Source organism: Dipodomys merriami, unplaced genomic scaffold (genome assembly GCF_024711535.1).
Source record: "Dipodomys merriami isolate MVZ:Mamm:240054 unplaced genomic scaffold, mDipMer1.0.p SCAF_6, whole genome shotgun sequence".
Lineage (NCBI taxonomy): Eukaryota > Metazoa > Chordata > Mammalia > Rodentia > Heteromyidae > Dipodomys > Dipodomys merriami.
Window position 1 is genome coordinate 33,161,939 of NW_027206179.1, and position 19,756 is coordinate 33,181,694.

A 19,756-nucleotide genomic window follows, 5' to 3' on the forward strand; every position below is an offset into this window, starting at 1 on the left:
GACATCATTCATCCACCACCAGAGACTGAGAATGAGAGGATAATTCAGGCTTTCTTGAGAAACTTTCAGCTTCTGGAACACTTTTAATGATTACTTCTTTGATCTACAATTTGGTATTCAAAACTTCCTATTCTTGTTTAGTTTTTTTTAGAGGTCAAATAGTAAATGGTCCCTCTCAAGGCATAATGCATTCTGAGAATAATCTTTATTTCTTGTCCTTTTGGCCCCATTTGTGATATTTCTTCAGCCTGAAGAGCCACACATTCATTTCTACTTTTAAAGTCTACCCATTTAAGGACCTATTCAAATAGCACTTCTTTTTGTCTCTACTGTTTCCCAAATACATACCGTGGTTCTATCAACTCTCTTGCCCCCACCACTATGATCATTCAATACTTTCTGAACCGTATAATGGCCTCTGAGGCTTCACTTCCTGTCAATCACAGCCCATCCAAATGTACTTACAATAATGCTGTCAGATTGATCTTTTCAAACATGAATCTCATCATGGTATTCCCTGCATAAAAGCTTTTAATGATTCTCTCTTTCAATACACTACACAAAAAGTCCTTCACCTTCCTGTACACACAGATGGTTCCACCTGAATTCAGTTCTGATAATTCCCCAGTGATTTTTTTGATCAGGTAATTACTTCTGCTCTTCCCTACTCCAGAAAAAAAAGTAACTGTTTCCTTCTCTGGGTACTACCAAATTATGCTTATTTATCATTTCCTCCTTAGATCTTGTGTTCTCTATGAGATCTAAGTTTTCTAAGGATGGGACTCTAGAGACAGAATGTAGGTTCACACCTTCTCTGCTATCCATTGACAGAGCGATCTTGTGTAGTGGTTACTTTTACTACAATGATGCATGCCACAAAACTGCACATTTGCAGAGAAATTCTTTTTGGATCATGAACCTATGGGTTGATGAGTAGTTCTGATTTGGATCAAGCATTGCTGAATTTGTTGTGCCTGGTCATGCATTTTTAATTAGTGCTGTGTCAGCAGGGTCTGATCCACTCAGCGATGGTGTCTGTGGAGCAACTCATTTCCACTATCTAGTCTCTCATCCATTCAGCAGGTCTGGACTTGCAGAGGCAAAGTTTCAAGGGACTGCAGAAGAAGCATCTGACTTCTTGAGACATAGACTGGGAATGAACACAATGACATATTTGCCACAATCTATTGGCCAAAGCAAACACACTGTAAATTCAAAGAAAGGGAAAATACACTGCAGGTATTTAAAGCAATGGTTGTAAAGATGTATTGCAAAGTATGTGTAATCATTCTGTTCCCTTTTGGGCTATTTGACCTTTAATAATTTGCTCTTCAGATTAATTGCGATATAGCTAACAAATAAAACTCATATGCTTAAGGTACACAAGTTGATGTTGTTTTCATGTGTATCTACACTGAGAAATGCTCACCACACTCAAACTAACAATCACTTTTATCATCTCATATAGTTGTAATTTTTCATGTGTATAATGAAAATTTTAACATCTATTTACTTAATAGATTTCAAGTATATAATATAGACTTGTTTTCTATAGTTACTGTACAGGAGAATAGATATCTTGAGCAGAACTTATACAGCTTGCATAAGGAGTATATATCAAGAAGATGACAAAATGACTCATTTTCCCACTGAACAGACATCCATGAATAGGAATAACTTTATAAAAGCTAAGAAAACTCAGAAGAGACCAAGCATCAGTGGCTGACACAATCCTTGTTACAAAGGCTAAACTCTGGAGCACTGATGTTTGGAGCTAACCTGGGCATGATAGTTTCATAGACATCATCTCCAAAATAACCAGCAAAAAAGCAGAGACTCTTCTTTCCCCTAATTCTTCTCCTCTTCCTTCCTTCTGCTGAGATGAAACCCAGGACACTATGCATGCTAGGCAAATTCTCTACCACTCAGCTATATCCATAGCCCCACTGCCTTCTTCTTGTTCTTCTACTTATGCTGAGATCAAATCCTGGACACCATGAGTGACAGGAAAGTGTTTACTCCTGAGCTAAGTCCCTGACCTCCACACCAGGCATAACAGCCCAGTTTTCCCACACCAGCATAGATTTCAGATCTTCCCCAGAACCAGGCTAACTTCCTCGGCTTCTGGCTGCACACAGTCTAGCTGCTACAGTCGCAGATTCAAGGCCTGCCCAAGACCAGGCCAGACACTCCAGCTCCATGAGTCCACCCCAACACCATCACACCGGAGACATTTTCAGCTCTCTTTTGAGAGACAAACCATATCCATACCATAGCAAACATTATTTCTTAAGTTTAAAAGAAAATTGAAGGCTAATTAGGGGGCTAGTGAGACTATAGTCTGACAACTCACTGTAAGCTTTACAATCGTCATATCTAAGACATGCCTGCAAAGCTAGAGTAATACAGTCCTTTCCTCCCTCCTCCTCATATTATGGGGATAACACTTGTTTCCTCCAGTATCTAACACTTTCCCTCAGCTGCTTTTCTGATTGACTCCTTCCTACCCATCATACCTCTGGAATATTTTCTCCAAAAAATACCTCTGAAATATAACATAGCAGAGTGAACTTGACTTCTTTGTATTATTGAAACTCATCTCTGTCTTTACATCATCATCTAAAATAAGGATAAAAGTTGATCAGGCTTGTTATACTAGCTCCTTGGGAAGTTAAAATTAGAAGGATGGTAATTTGAAGTCAAATAGTAAATTTATCCTGAGCAAAGTGTTTGTGAGACCCCCTCTTAATAAAAACACTGAATACTGTCATGCCACCAGTCATCCCATAGATGGAGGAAGGATAAACTGGAGGATTGCAGTCCAAGAAGGCTGGGACATAAACACAATATCCTATCCCTAAAATGACAAAAACAAAATGGACTGGAGTCATGGATCAAGTGGAGAAATGCCTACTTGGCAAGTTCACACTCCAGTACACCTCTTTCAAAAAAAAGTTGATGGAATATGGCAAAGATTAAATGAGACCACACATGAGATCCTAGAACATATGCCAATTATTTCTTTTGGATGATCTCAAGCAGATGATCTGAGCATCAGGAGATCCTATGTTTAGGTAAACTTATTATTGAGTCTGAGTGAAGAAAGACCAATAACAAGAATTCAATTATAGCTTGGTTACCATGGTTTGGGGATGGTTTAGAACATTTTCAACTCAGAAAAATCCTACTTCTCCCAAATAACTCAAAGTTCTTGTTTCTTCATAGATGCTTTCTCTTACCTTAACTGGGTCCATTGGTCTACAAGACCAATTCCAAGGCAGAACAGAGTAGTATAAGCCCTCCTCTTCCTCCATATGCTTCAAAATAAACACAACAAAACAACATATGTATAGATGCACTGAATACATAAACTGTTTTGTTAAATGGCAAAAGAAAATCAGTACATACCCTACAAATGAAGAAAAATGAGGGAAAGGTTGGGAGGGGAGAATGATGAAAAAGGTGACATTGATCAAGATGCACTGTATTCATCAACTGCTTTGTTGAATGTCAACTCCTTTATACGTAAAGATAATAAAAATATTTTTAAGCTTTATAAGCTGGATACTGGTGGCTTATGCCTGTAATCCTATTACTAGATCCTATTATTAGAAAGCCAGAGACTGCAAGCAGGCTATTCAGGGGGTTGACTTTTGAGGATCACGGTTCAAAGCCAGCCCCAGCAGAAAAGACACCCATGGGACTCTTATCTTCAATTAACCACTCAAAAACTGAAAGTGGTGCTGTGGAAGAGCACTAGCCTTGAGCACAAAGAGGCTGAGGGACAGTGCCCAGGCCCTGAATCCAAGCCCCCAAACCAACCAACCGACCAATCAACCAACCAACCAACCAAAACATTCTAGTTTAGGAATTGGACAGGGTTCAGCTAAAAAAAAAAATGTGTTATTGTAGAAATTCATTTGATCTACTTTAATTGGCTGTATGATACTCTCATTCTATCAACATCATTTTCCCTATTCCCCCAAACTTTCCGATTTCAGAAAAATCTTTACCAGAAATAAAAGCTCAAGTTATTAAACCACCAAACATTTTGAAATCTCAGAACACTGTGAATTAAGAACATGGTATGCTATACAAGATTTAACTTATAGACCTTAACATAAATGACTGTGAATCATCTATCTAAAAGTGTATTAATCATATGGCAGTAATTGCATGATATAGATGAATATAGATATTCATTAAAATGGTATTTATCTTATCCCTAGAACCGTGTGTGTGTGTGTGTGTGTGTGTGTGTGTGTGTGTATCAGAGATTTTCTTATTATGGGATTAATTGATAAAAACATGCTCTCTGGCGGCGCCGGTGGTCATGGCTTTGGGACTGGGTGTCTGGCCACTGGAGTGGGCCCTGTGCCTGGTGCGGCCTGCACCATGGCCACCTCTGCCGCCTCCTGGAGCACTTGGAGAGCCGCACGAGCTCTTCCATGGCCTCCACGAAGACCTACAAGCAGTGCCCTAGCAGCTGCTGGGAACGGCAGGGACAGAAGAGAAGGTAATCAGAGATTTTGATGAAAAGCAACAGGAATGAATGAAACGCTGGCAGCGATGGGGGCAGAAAACCCCACGATGCCTAAGCTACGGAAACTACCTGAAGGACCTTGTCAAACTCCATCGGGAAGTTAGGATCAGGCCTTTGACAGCCACACCTGGGGGCCGAGGAGACATGAAGTATGGCATAGGTGCCTTAGAAAATGAACATATGGATGGTAGGGGAAAAACAAAGGTGGGGGTAACAACACTCGATAGGAAGTGGACTCATTACCTCATGAAACTGTAACCCCTCTATACATGTGTGTGTGTGTGTGTGTGTGTGTGTGTGTGTGTGTGTGTGTGTGTGTGTGTGTGTGTGTATGAAAATGAACACATGAATCAGCTACAAACTCAAAGGGCGTTGCTTCTACAAGGCACTGAGAGGCTGACCAGAGCCATTTGACATACTGAGCTTTCTCATCGGATTGCCACAGAGATGGATCAGTTTGTCTCAGAAATCACAGAGGAGCTAGGGGAGCAATGGCAGCAGTTGGAACGTACCAAGAACCGATTGGTAAACACAAATGAAAAGAGGAAGAGTCGAAAGTGTCTCCGTTCAATGTCCAGGAAAGTGACAACCAACAAGCTTCTGCCTTCCATTGTCATCTTGTTGGAGATAGCCATCCTGGGAGGCCTGGTTTATTACAGATTCTTTAGCAAGCCTTGAACTTCCTGTTGGGGAGGGTTTATTTGTGGACTAGAACCTGGACCCTGTGAATGAATGATGTCAGGGATATGGAAATCAGTATGTTGCTACTTTGGGCCAACCATTCAAGGATGTACTGTGTAGCCACACTGGGATGAAGGAGAATTATGACCTCTGAAGTGCAAGATAATCCATCGAGGCACGGTTAAGATAATACATTTATTTACACTAGAAAGGGGCCTTCGACTACCTTGTCCTGGGCTGGATACCCAGAACCAAGAGCAGCCTCGACCACCAAACCCCCAAGCCTCCAATGGGCAGCCCCGCCCCGTGGTTGATTGGTCTGCAACCCAACAATCCCCAAAAGTTATGACCTCCAAAGCTCCAAAGCTTCAAAGGGCAAGGCTTTTTCCTTTTCCTTTCCTTCCTCCTTCTCGACAGGTCTGTCCTTCCTTCCAGGCCTTCCCCTTTTCCCTTCCACCACTTCCTTCAGGCCTCCCAACTCCATAGGCCGGCCCTGCTATGCCCCGGTGGCCAGTTGCCTTCTTCCCCTTTTACTCTCCCTCAACTTTCTTTCCTCCCAGGTCGTTCCCCTCATGCTGTCTCACCACTTCCTTCCTTCCAGGTCTTTCCCCTTTTCCTCCCCTTTTCTGAACATGCAGTCTTTATATAGGCTGTGCCCCTCCCCCACTCCAACGGGTCTCCAGCCAGTTTTCAACTGTCATTCATGCCCCTTCCCCCAGCTGCCCACTGTCTGATCATTTCTTGACAGCTCAGCATGTGAGGCTTGACGCCCCACCCCCTGCAGCAGCATGCCCTGCCCCCTTTGGCGGCATGCCCCGCCCTCTCCAGTGGGCCAGGCCACGAGGCCAAGCTGATTATTGCTGATTATTGGGGCTCCCCTAGTTATTACAGGGGGGCCACAAAAGCAAGTAAATGTGAAGGAGCAACAAGATTACCACTATAATATACTAAGGTAATAAATGCTGTTTATGTCTTCTTCAAATTAAAAAAAATGCTTCACTGGGTTTTTTAGCCTATACAATTTTTTTTTCTTTTTAGCCTATACAGAGTAATCATTCAGCATTCAATATTCACCGACTCTTTTCAGCAGCTAATACAATCTCTTTTAATTAGGCCCAAGGAAATTGAGAGTAAACCTAGACAGATTTCACAGAGCTTATAAGTCATGTGTTTGTGTCTGTATTTGTCTGTCTCAGGATGGGAAAGGGCCACTGTAAAATACACAAGTCACCACATATATAAAATACTGGATGAAAAGGAACTAGGAAATAAAACAGCCTAGGAAGAGTATAATATGGTAGAGTAAGAAGATGAAGATAATAAAAGTTTACACATGAGTGGTTTCTATAAGGTTAGTACTACTTTAAATGCATATGTGTGTGTACACCCATTTAATCCTTACAACACTGTATGGATTAAGTAGAATTGAGTTTATCCCATTTAACAGATGAGGAGTTTGAGTCACAGAAACCAGCATCACTGGCTCCAAGTTTGTCTTCCTGCTGACAGATATGAATAGGACCCAATTCAATGGATGGAAAACCTGAAGTAAATGGAGATCTCTAAATGATATTATCATCACTCAGGTTGCTTTTCCTAGCATTACTGCGAAGAACATAAATTTCCGGTGGTAGCTGGTACAATCAACTCTTCTGAAACATAAAAGATGAAAAAAAAACCTGGGTGCCGGTGGCTAACACACGTAATCCTAGCTACTCAGGAGGCTGAGATCTAAGAATCATGATTCAGAGTCAGCCCAGGCAAAAACAAAGTTTGTGAGACTCTTTTATCTCCAATAAAAATTGCCCATAAAAGCCAGAAGTAGAGCTGTGGCCCAGTGGTAGAGTGCTAACCTGGAGCAAAAGAAGCTGTGGCTTAAGTACTAGAGTGCTAGAACCTTGAGCAAAAGAAGCTTAGGGACAGCTCTTAGGTCCTGAGTTCAAGCCCCAATATCAGCAAAAAAAAAAAAAAAAGAAAAGAAAAAAGATGAGGAATAAAACACATGTACATAAAAGCACAGTTGGAAAACTCATTGCACTCAAAAAAATGTTTTTCTGACCCTCCTCAAGAGTTAAGCTGCAATAAGTTTAAATAGAGACTTTTTACATAATAGGTCATTTTAGAGTAGCAATGTGACTAAATGAGAAGTTTTAATGTTCAAAGATAGCAAATGTAAGTAATTCTAAATTGTTAGACAAAAGTAATAATATACTTGAGTGTAATAATCACTGGTGTGTATTGTGCTAATGGTCAATACTCTGAATGATAGCCAACCAATTTCACTTGTAACATACTGAATTCACATGTTTTTAATATAGATTTCTTTCTTTTCCCTTTATAGACATATTGCTTTTTCCTCATTTTAAATGAGTCATTTTCTTTAAAGTTGAAAAACTGTGATTTTTAAACTGTTGCTTACATAGCCACTAACATACTTTGAAAATGGAAACAAAAGATATAGAAAAATAGTTGCTCTCTCATTACAGGAGACAATAAGATTGGCGCTCTTCTCATAAATATAGAAGTAACGCATCGGAGGAGCATGGTACTGAGAAGCACATAATTCACTAAACAGCAAATAAATATGATTAAAATCGATACGTTAAAGTCATTATTCTAATCTCTAGTACTGCATGTGGAATATCCATCTCACAATTCTCTGAGCTATATTTACACCATTAGACTGATGCTCCACTCTCAAATATTTTAAGTCATCACCCTTAAACTTTGAAACCAAAGGCTCTCCTATCACTTCCATATTTACACAATAATTTCACAAGTTGACTTGTTTTTGAAAATTAAGACGGTATTATGAAAAACATCTAAGCATTTATGCCCATCCATCTTTTTTTAAATTAGATATATGATTTCTACCAGGGTGAATGCGTACATCCAGGTTGAAACCTCTAGTGAATATCTATCTGATGCGCATAAACAAGACTTTACAAAGGATGTGTGTAAGAATATTTTAAGTGCAACAAACTATCTGATCGTCAGCAAGTACAGAAGCTGATACATGCTGATAGCAACGCTTCTAATCCATAAATAAGTCAAAAGCCCTGTGGAGTCAGATCCCCAGACTGGAAAGGACTAGACCAGACCAACGTGGATATAGACACCCCTCTATGTCTGCTCTGCCCAGGCTTCTGCAGCTGCTGTTTTCTCAGTGTTGTCTCCGGGGCAGTTTCCTGTTGCCATAGCTGATGGCCTGCCCACGCCTGCCTGGGCCTTTCAAGTGTCAACACTCCCAGGCCGGCTGCAGTGGTCAAATGCTTGTTAATGAGATATAGCAGCTGGGTAGGGGTGAACCACTGAGACGGATAAAGGAATGCCGCTGGTGCAGGAAGCGATGCCTTTTGAATCTTTTCAGCAGGGTGAAAGCTTTCAAATCAAAGAGGGTATGTTGTATTCATTAATAAACCCAAGTTCCCATGCAGTCACATTGAAGCCAGCAGTTTAACTTTGCATCAGACAGGTGAATTCCTCCCCGCCCCCCCCCCCAATTTTTACCCTGAAAAACAATGAAGAAGAAAACAAAGCTCTGGCTGGGGACAAAGCAGCACTTCCTCATTGTGGGGCTGGCTGGGCTGTTAAACCAAGGGGGGGGGGGTTGGGGGGGAGGAGGGGTTGTGTTCTTTTTCAATTTATCCTTTTGTCCACATATTTGTGTATGTATGCACGTGCGCATGTGTGTGTGTGCACACACACACAACACTTGTGTGCATTCTTCCACTTGTGTGCAGCAACCACGCTTTCTCCCTTCCCTGGGTTCTTTTAGTCTCCCATTTCTTTTTTTCCCCTTTCATTTTAAGCTTCACTACCAAAAAAGTAAAGACAACACACACAGAACTAGCAAGTAAAACCTGGTGAGACAAAGATATGTAGGCTGGGATGTAACACATACACCCGGCCTCTGGTGGTACCGCCCCTCTCTTGCTCCCCACTCCCAAAACCTGTCCCTGTGATGGGTTCACCTGGAAGCTGTGGGGGTTGTCAGCTCAGCCCCATGAGATAGATCCAACAGCTGGGGGAAGTCAGGATAATTTGTTTAAAAAAGACATCTAAAACATCTAACTGGCAGGGAGTCCCAAAGATACCGTTAGGGAAAGTATTATTTTTAAGAGCATTTGCTAGAAAATTGAACCCAAAGGAATTCTATTTGGCCAGTAAATAGCATCAAAGATGAATGATCTACTTTGGAGTTGTTCGAAGGAATTCTGGAAAAATGACATAATTTTAGAAGCAGGGATATGTACTGTAAAGCAAATGACATATAATCTGGCAGATCACTTGTCTCTCTTATCTCAATTGTATATATCAACTAATAAATTCACCAGGTCTATCTAATCACTAGAAATAAGAAGCAGCATCTAGGTGTTATTCTAATGACATTTCTAAAGGCAAAGAAAGCTAGCTATCTAAGGAATTAACAGAATTGGAAACATTCATTCTTTAATGTTATTCAGTTTCAAAATATCTATATATTCATGATTTATTTTAGGCATCGGGTCTTTGCAAAAGGTCTTTCTAAGACCTTCTGTATGGAAAGAAAAATAGAAATGCCATTTATTGGATGCTTTATTCTATCAAGCACCATACTAAACATTTTAAAATGAGCAAATATAAAAATGATTATTAATAAACACATAAGTATTATATATGTATAAACATATAAGTACATGCATGTATGCTATGTAATAGCTTTATAAAGCCTTTACTGATCAAGATCATTGGGTGCAAAGAGTTTATATCAGCTACTTAAGGCCATGGCTGATAGTTAAATTTATAAAGTTATAACATAGCCAGACTGCAGTGGTTCACACCAGTCAGTAATCCTAGCTACTCAGGAGGCTAAGATTTGAGAATCAAGGTTTGAAGTCAGCCCAGGCAGGAGAGTCATTAACCACAAAAAAAGCCAGAAGTAGAGCTATGGCTCAAATGGTAGAGAACTTAGCCTTGAGCAAAGAAGTTTAGGGACAGTGTCCAAGCCCAGAATTCCAGCCTCAGCACTAGCACCAAAAAAAAAGTGAAAACATTTTTAAAATTTTTATCTTTTTTTTTTTTTGGCCATATTGTATGTCTGGTTTAGGTTGATTTCAGCTATGGCACCATGACCTATCATATGAAGTATGATAAAAAGGGTACAATTTATACCCAATCCAAAATATTCTTTGTAAGTATGTGCTGTGCGTGTGTTGGGGGCTGAGGTAAGGGGTCATGCATTATTACTAAATGATCCAGAAATCCTAAGAAGAAAGGCCAGACTGGGCTTCAACTCTCTTTGCATTTTACTTAACCAATAGATATCTATAAAATAAGTTATATTTTTATTCCATAAGATAAATGGCACACCTGTATAGCCCTCTAGGATAGGATTAGGATAGAAAATTAAAAAAAAGAAGAAAGAGTCAGTCCTGGAAAAGTCCTTGATTAGAACCTACAATGCCTCTTCTACTCTCATTCCAGATCCAACCTTTCCCCTGTGGCATATCAGGAGAACCAGTGATGGTCTAAGGGGTTCTGTCCATCACAGTTCTACCAAAATATAACAATCCAAAGGCTTGGTCTTTGAAAACTTATCTCCTTTTGCTGCCATCCCAAGTTCTGATTAGCTTCAAGGAAGGGCTGAGTCTTGTTCTTTGGCACAGAGGGGGTAACTATGCTGATACTGACAGTGACTTATCAGCGACTACTGCCTTTGCCCTGAGGAATGTGTCTGTTTTCTTCATAACATCCAGCCCAATATTACCCACCCCTGTGAGGTAAAACTGAAGAAGCATCACAGGCCTGTATGTGTTATTGGGGGCTGAGCTTAAGGGGAATATATTATTACTAAATAATCCAGAAATCCTAAGAGATTATCTGCACAGAGGAGGAATCCACAGGCCCATGGCTGAACAACTTAAATATCTCAGGTCTGGACTCTGCTCTTTTTCCCTCTGCTTTTGAACCCAATGGATTTTGAGTAAGTAGTCTCATAGAAAAGCAAAAAGCCCTAACCAGCACAAAAAGCATGGCAGTTTCTATGCTAAACAAAACAGAAACCTCCTTCCCCAGGCACATGTGCATTTAATGTACGTTTGGCATTTGATATACTTGCGTGTTTTGTTCTTTTCTTTTCTGCCTCCCCCACTGGGCCTCCACTTTACACCATATTCTCTCATTTCTTGGTTTTTCTTCTTCATCTTCTTTTTTTTTTTTAACTTAAAAAAAGGATTCTAAGTGACAAGTAAGTAGCCCCTTCTCAAACAGAACCTGCAATAACATGCCTGGATTACATTAAGGAATGCTGGAGGGGATCCCAAAAACCAGTGTTTGAACAGTCAACCTGACAGGATCCCAAGACCCCATTGAAAGGGCTCCTGTTACCTAACTGACTCAGAGCTAATCAGTGTAATCCGCATGACAATACATTGTCTGACTCCGGGAACCTGGGCCATCCTAGCCGGAGCAGGAGGGCCCCCAGGGAGCTGCTGGGAGTGTCCAGGCCTCTGAAGCAGTCTGGTGACTGGAGCTACACTTGCCTCTGGCTCTGCTTTCAAACAGTGTGGACTGGGCCATTTCACAGAGTGAGATAACTTAGATTTATTAATGCAAGTAAGCTTAACATGGAGACAAAAACAAAAAGAAAACCACAGAAAAAGATCAATAGCTGCTGTCCAAACCCCAGGAAACAGAGCAGCAGTGAGAGGAAGTTTCTTGGCAGGAAAGCCAGCTGGGTCTAAAAGGAGGTTGGGGTTGGGGGGGTAAGGGAAGCTGGTAGGGGGATGGTGGAGGGAAATGTTTGAACCAGTCTCAACAGAACAAAAATGCTACTAAATGAGTCTTTTGACTAGTTTTCTTTTAGACAATATGAAGACTAAATGAGAGAAGAGTGGAGGGATGATTAGCTCTCTTCAAAAAAAATATAACCTTTACTGTGGCTAGTTAGTACATTTCTGAGAGTTTACCTCAAGACTGTAGCATATCATTGTAAGAATGGGACCTGTCACTTATGAAACCAAGGTTGAATGAGGATATAGCACAGTATTTGTCTTAGTACCAACAACTGACTTTTTGTCAGGTCTTTTACTAAGCAAAAGAAATCTCTCAATGTCTGTGACTTTTTTTTTTTTAAGAACATATCTATTGTAAAATTCTTGTTTGAAACTGTTGAACAAGAAATGAATACATACATATATACTCTATTTCATTTCAGACAATTCTTCCCAGGGATAAAAGGGCCAATACATATTTATATCCTGCTGACATGACTCAGGAGAAATATTGTCTACAAATTAAAGGAGGTTAGGGTTGAGATGGGAAGTTAGAATATACACTCCATGGCTTCTACAGAATTTTGAATGGATTTTTGTGCTTATTATAGGATCAGGCAGAAAATGATCTCTAATGGTTTGAATAGCAAGATGTTCATGTTAACTACTTGCAAAGGTTATGGTTAGATAACTATTTCTTATCCCTTGTTCAAAGCCCTACATCAAAGGATTATTATCAGCTATTCAAGTGGACAGCAAAGCCTGGTAAAGCCTCAGAGTACTTTAGAGTGAAGAAAACCCAAGAGCTTTCTTTCCTGGAGTAAAGGTAGATTTGTTATGTGTTGAACTAAGTCCCTGGGGCAATCTAGAAATTTAATGAGATGTCAAAGTATCTGTATGGTGTAGGAGATGGAGAAAACTCCACATTTTATCACAGAAAAATCATTGTTTCTTTCACTTACTTCTTAGTGCTTCATTTATTTAACAAATATTTGTTGAATGACTATAATGTGCTAAGTTCTCTTAAAGTGCTAGCTAGACTGCAAAGCATAAGAAATAAATGAGAAAATCACCCTCATACAGATTATACCCATCCTTGAAATTATTATCCTCTTTACTATATAGCAAATACAACCATTCTGCTTCTGCAAAGATTGGCCTTGAAAATCCTGGCTATTTTTCTCTAAGGAAGAAGTATATTTAACATGTCATGTTAAAGCCTTACAATTAATCAACGAAAAAAGACTCCTTATCTGAAGTAGTAGTATTAATTGCAGAATAATTAGATGGAGTGTGTTCACCCATGTGTGTGTATAAATATTTCTGTGAGTAGAAATTCAATGTAGAATTCATGAAATATCCTGGAGAAGATATCTAAGTATTACATGTGCCAGTCCTGGGGTTTGAACTCAGGGGTTGGGTATTGTCCCCGAGTCTCTCTAATCAAAGCTAGTGCTTTACCATGAGAGCCACAATTCATTTCCACCTTTTTGGAGAAAAGAATCTCATGATTTTCCTGCCTAGGCTAGCTTCAAACCACCATGATCTCAGATCTCAGACTCCGAGGAGCTAGAATTACAGGCGTGTGCCATCAGCATCCAGCCAATATATATATTTTTCCTCCAAAAATCAAAGGATCTCATGAGGAAAAAGCTTTGTTTTCTGGAATCCCTGGGGACATTTCCTTCAGTAAGAGATTGTAATTCACCCAGCTTAAGATAAAGGAGAAAAGCATAAAAATATGCTGGGTACAATCAGGTCTGAGTATATCAGAAGTTGATCTGCTCAAAGGATACAATCAATCTGTAATTTAAATGGTTAATAGGCACTCATTCTGCTAATTTGGGGGGAGGTGTTTAAAAATAGGCCAACAACAAAATATAAACAATAAATCAATAAAAACAATAAAATATAAATTAAAAAAGTATATTCCTTTACGTATACATATATATCTATAGCTATAGATATAGACATAGATATACTGTGACTTGTTACTTTTTTCATATAAGCTTTGAAGCAATAATAAAATAATCATTGGGGAAAAAATCCTTATCTTTGAAGATAAGGATTAAAAGGTTAAATAGGGCCTACTGTATTTTTCAAGTGCAAGGACAACAAGGAAGTTCTCTGCAGAAAATGCCCATCTGTTTAAAGCACTTGCTTTTATTTCTTCAACTTTATCAGGCTCTTCATTCAACATTACCCTAAAAGTTAGATGATGTTTCCCAACACATTCTCCTGAACAATGATACTATAGCCGATTTTCCACATACAAATATTTGTTTTTATAGGTCAATGTATATGTATCTTCTATGGTCTATGTGCCATCTATGTCTATGTTCTATGTCGATGGACCAGATGGTTCTATGGTCCTTCTGTACAGCACACTCAGAAAGAAATTAATTAATGAAACCAAACAACCAGAAGTGAATATAGTCTAGTTCCATAAGAGGATGATCAATCTTGGACTTTTAATTGTAGATAAACCCAGTACAAGTAATATTTCATGGCCCACACAGAATTTCAGCTTTCAAGTTTTTAATCTAAAAATGCAGTTAATGAATTAATATCAGAATTTTTACTTAAAAGGCTTCGGTCTCCATTTGTAAAATGTTCCTAAAAGAGATCTATAGTATAGGTACATTATTCAAAAGTACTAATTAACCATCTGTTTTAATTCAGTGACTTTTGCTTTGGCATATACTAAAACTTGTAATTTTTTTCCTTTTTTAAATTGAGTCAATGTAATAAAGGGCAAGTGGTAATTTTGTTCATACGATACAAATAGTTGTACAATACAAATAATAATGCACATAAAAATCAATTAAGGTTGCTTTTGCTGAATGGTCAAAAACAGCAGACTTATATTCCATATATGGTATTTTTGGGAATTTAGTGGATAAAGTAGCATCATTTTGAACTATATGCAGAATGAAGAAACACAAAGGCTGTGTCTTGTTGACTAAAATGTAGCTGATGCAATCCACTGTTTCCCCAATGGATTGAGCCACAAGTAATATAAACCATGAAGATGACTGATGTGATTAGATTAGTCATGCCAAAGTGTAGTTTAGCAATCACCTATAGAAAGCCAGTAAAAGTCCATATTGTCTTAGCTCCCCCAGAACCTAACAGACTCTGGAAGGCATTATTGAATGCAGGTGTACCTCATCTAACAAAACAGATAAACAAAATTCCAAACCCTCAAAAAAAATCTTACTGTGAAATAAATCAAAATAGGGATTTTTCCTACATACTCTTAAAAGTATAAGATGATTTATACAATAAGCATTGTTTGCTTTGCAAAATCTTGCATTGTGTGGCACATTTCTATAGCACAATATATAAAACAGATGGGTACATGAATTAAAACCTCAACCTTTATTGAATGCTCAACACAGAAGAATTGGTCTATTCTAGGTTATTCTGAATTGAAAACCTCATTTTACACACAGAAAAACAAGAGGAAAATATAACCAATCTGATCATAGCAGTCACAAACCTTAGAGACTGAGTCCAACTATCCTCACATATTCTAAAATACAGAATATCCAAGCTCCTACATCATCTTTTAATCTAAATAATATTGGCAAATTGTTTCCAAGTCACAATTCAAAGTTGACCTTTCAGTTGCTCATCTAGAGAAATTTCATTTTGGGGTATCCAAGAATATTTAAACTATTCAAGGTATTTCAAGAGAACTTTTGGCACACGTCACCCACACTAAACAGCTAACAGTTGCTGCCACCTATAGGCCCAATCTCAAGAGAAAGAACTGGAACTGCAGCAGGGGTTTTGAAAGTTTCAGAGGCACTAGTCCACACAAGGCACAATTTTTCTCATTATAAAATAAATAAAAATACTTGTTTTCCCTAGATTGCTGATGCAGCTCTCGGAAGCAGCACCTTTTCCACTCATAAAGCAACCCAAAATTAGGAATTCCAAAACAATTAGCAAATTTCAAAATGAGGAACCAAGTTGGCTGTGTCATCAGTCATATCTCAGTCACATCTCATTGGGATCTCCATGGCTATTTGCTCCAGGTGACTGAAAGGAACCAGGAGATACCACATATAACACTTCATAAAAATGTTTGCCTTGACACATCCACTACATTTATGCTATTTTATAGAAATCATTTTCATAAATGGACTTCTGCTTCTTTATTTATAAAGTGGCTAGCTGATACTAAGTAATTTCTAGATTCTTTTTAGGCTGAGTTCTTTAGCATAGGCATTTAAGTTCAGTTTCTCTACCCACAACACGTAGATTTCTCTATTTGAGTTACCCTTCTACTAGATTAGTGGAGGAGTGATTCGTGCCAGCCGTGTGTTCTCTCTGCATTGCAAGAGAGTTGGAGACAAGAAGAAGAAGAAGAAAGTCTTCATGGTTTATGCCTTCCCATGGTGCCCTTTTCGTGGTTTCCTTGCTATAAGTTGTGTCCTACCAAGTCTGTGTTGAAGTTCTAAACTCAGATCTCAGAATGCAATTGTATTTATAGACTGGGCCTTTCAAGGGATAAATAAGTAAAATTGAGGCTGTTAGATTGGCCCCTTATCTAATATGAATGGCATCCTTATAAGAAGAGGAAATGGGACATGCAAAGAGTGAGAAGGATGTACATATACCAGGGAACATGAAAAAGGCACAAGCAAAAGACAGTATTTACCAGCTCAGAAGAGAGGCTCTATCCTGATGACTTTCAAACCTCCCAAGATGGGAGAAAAGAATTTATTACTGTAGTCCTTTTGTACAAATAAAGACAATAAAAACATAATTAAAAAGAAAGTATTACTGTTTAAGCCACCAGTTTGTTGTATTTTCTTACCACTGCCCTAGCAAAATTGTACACCCATTGAGTTAACTCTGAGATGTTGAACAAATTACTTAGTTTCTCAGATTTCTTATATTGAAAATAGCATGGAGTCACAGGAAGATGGGAGAAATATGCTCAGGAGATTTTCAATACAGCACAATACCCATAGTTAATGTCACTATAGTATGATTTGGGAAATGCAGAGCAGATGTTAAGTGTTCTTACCACACTCACAAAATATATCATATATTATATATGATATATATGATATATATGACATATTATATAATATATGATATATATTATATATCATATATTATAATACATAATACATATTATATATTACATATATGTTATATAATATATATCATATATTATGCATAATATATGATATACATTATATGTCATATATTATATAATATATCATATATCATATATTATATAATATATGTATATATTGTGGGATGATTATAAAAAACCGCTTTCTTGGAAATTTGTATCACTAAAAGCTATGGTACAAATAGGTTGTTACATAACACAGAGTAGCCACTTAAACATTAATCCTTATCCTGCCTCTGCTAACAGTAAGGAAATAGTCTTTGGAATAAAAATTTACCTGCTTTTTCTTGCAATGGAAACCTTGTCTATGTGCAGATATAAATTGCTTCTAAAATAATATAGATATATAATATCTTTTGCTATGCACACTAAATATACTTCAGCATAGCTAACAAAATATATTGTTGAAAAGAACAAACACTTTTAAATTCAAAACCATCCTAATCAACCTGGACGGCCTAGGTAACAGGCCTACGTGAGTTTTCAAAGCAAAGCTTCATGGATTTTGCCATTTAAAAAAACACTCCCCGAATCTAAATGGTCACTCAAGTCTTGCCTCCTGACTTGTCTTCTGAACTCTCTACCCTTACGTATGATAAGATAATCATAACATCTTTTCCTCTTTCTACCTTCCAGCAAAGACTCAAACATAAAGTCAGAGCTCGAGTATATCCCCTCCCTCTCCTCTTGGTATGTGTGTGCCCATGTTTTTGTTGGCTTTTAACTCAGAGCCTTGCCCTTACTTGGAGGTTAGGTAGTCTTCCATTTCAGCCACATCCGTAGCCCTTTTTGACTTTAGTGAGTTTTTAGATAGCGTCTTGCTTTTCTCTAGGGCTGGTCTCACAGTCCTTCTACCTATTCTTCCTGGGCAACTGAGATTACATTCTTGTACCACCAGGGTCACTGCTGTTTTCTCCTCTACCTACAACCCTTTATTTCCTTCATTTTTCACTGCATCTCAATGATAAGGTTAATTCCATATCTTCCTAATATGTTTCGAAGCATTTACTTCTGGAGATATTATGAACTAATAAAAGTTTGCTGATATTAGAGACAAAATCAATATATGCACTTGAAAACCTTAATTAAGGAGGAATATCTTTCACAAAGAACACTTTTCTTTTTTTGCATTAGCTCAATTCTATAATCTTTTCATTTCACCTTCCTTCATTCTCCTCCACTCCAGTACTCAAAGCAGAATCTTCCCAGAAGCCCATGAGAAAAGAAAACAAATGGAAGTTAAACTTCTTGCAAACCTTAGGAAAACAAGCTATTTTGGTTCAGTTCAAGTTTTTTGGGCAAAGATCCAGGAGCAAATACAACCCAAGATCATATAGCTATAAAGAATGGGAAATGTATGTAGTATAAAAATAAGTGGAAAACAGAACAATTTTCCATCTAATTAAAAAAGAAGTTATCTTTCATAATTAGAACTACCTTTAGGATTCTATATAAGACAGACAAAATAACAGTAAGTCTAAAAGACAGACTGAAATCAATTTCTGTCACCACTAAAACAGAGATATTGAATGCGAGAGGAAAGTTCATATAAATGACAGATAATCTGCCCAATGATATCTCCAAAGAGAAAGCAAGAAATATTTGGGGGAGCATCATCATAGAAAATGAAAGAACCTTTTTGTCCTCTCTGACTTGCAGTACAGCATAAGCATCAAGTTGAAAGGGATTCCTAAATGTCAAATTGAAGAAAAAATAAATATCTCTGGATGCATTATAAGGTAGCTTGAGAATTCTATGAATCCTGAACAGAAATAATAACTTTCCAGGAAGAAACTATAAAGACCTTATCAACAAAGAACAAATAATTTTTTCATCATCAACAGAAGTTATTAGAACATTATGCTAAGTCAAATTCTGTAGGCAAGCACTTTTCAATGTAAAGGTGTACATTGAGCCAAGCTGTCATTCAGGGGTGTAGTAAAGCAATATAATAGATGTCTTACCACTGACTAGGGAGGCAAACTGATAACAAAGACCTTGAACTCCCCGCAGGTTTAACCCTCACTCCAAAGCCACTGTCCTTCCCTTCCCTTAGGTCACTTCTGACTATCTGGGATGCCTGACTGGAAGTTTCAGAAAACTCCACTGTATGTGTAATAAACGTTTCACGCCATCTTGGGGGAAAATGTATGGCACCACTAGTCTCAGCATTTACACCAGTTTGGGGGGGAAGGAATTGGTGCTGGAAGATGTCTTGCACAGAAGCTAAATAACTATATTTCCTAAGGTTCAAAACCTCAGAACCCTAATTTTTCTTTTCTTTTTTGTTTATTTTTTTTTTGGTGGGGGGGGTCTGGTCGTGGGGCCTGAACTCTGGGCCTGAGTGCTGTCCCTCAGCTCTTCAGCTCAAGGCTAGCGCTCTACCACTTGAGCCACAGCACCACTTCTGGCTTTTTTCTTTTTTGCTTATGTGGTGCTGAGGAATCGAACCCAGGGCCTCAGGCATGCAAGGCAAGCGCTCTACCACTGAGCCACCTTCCCAGCTGAGAACCCTAATTTTTCACACTTTTTCTGAAAAAGAAATCTTTTGAGGATGTTGTACAGAAAAGTGTTTCCAAGAGATATTGATCTGTAAAAAAGAAAAAAAAAGAGGGAGGGGGT

At 38.4% G+C, this 19,756-nt stretch overlaps 1 long non-coding RNA gene and 1 pseudogene across 1 annotated transcript in view; one reads left to right on the forward strand and one right to left on the reverse strand.

The window, feature by feature from the left end:
• LOC138813510 (uncharacterized) overlaps positions 1-5,846 on the reverse strand; it is a 207,790-nt gene extending 201,944 nt beyond the window's left edge. Inside the window, exons 1-2 of the long non-coding RNA XR_011367829.1 lie at positions 5,809-5,846; positions 3,240-3,317 (exon numbers count right to left, since the gene is read on the reverse strand). This is a non-coding gene — a long non-coding RNA (uncharacterized lncRNA). The remainder of the gene's footprint in view (positions 1-3,239; positions 3,318-5,808) is intronic.
• Positions 4,334-5,260, forward strand: LOC138813590 (vesicle transport through interaction with t-SNAREs homolog 1B-like; annotated as a pseudogene).
• Positions 5,847-19,756: the final 13,910 nt, after the last annotated feature.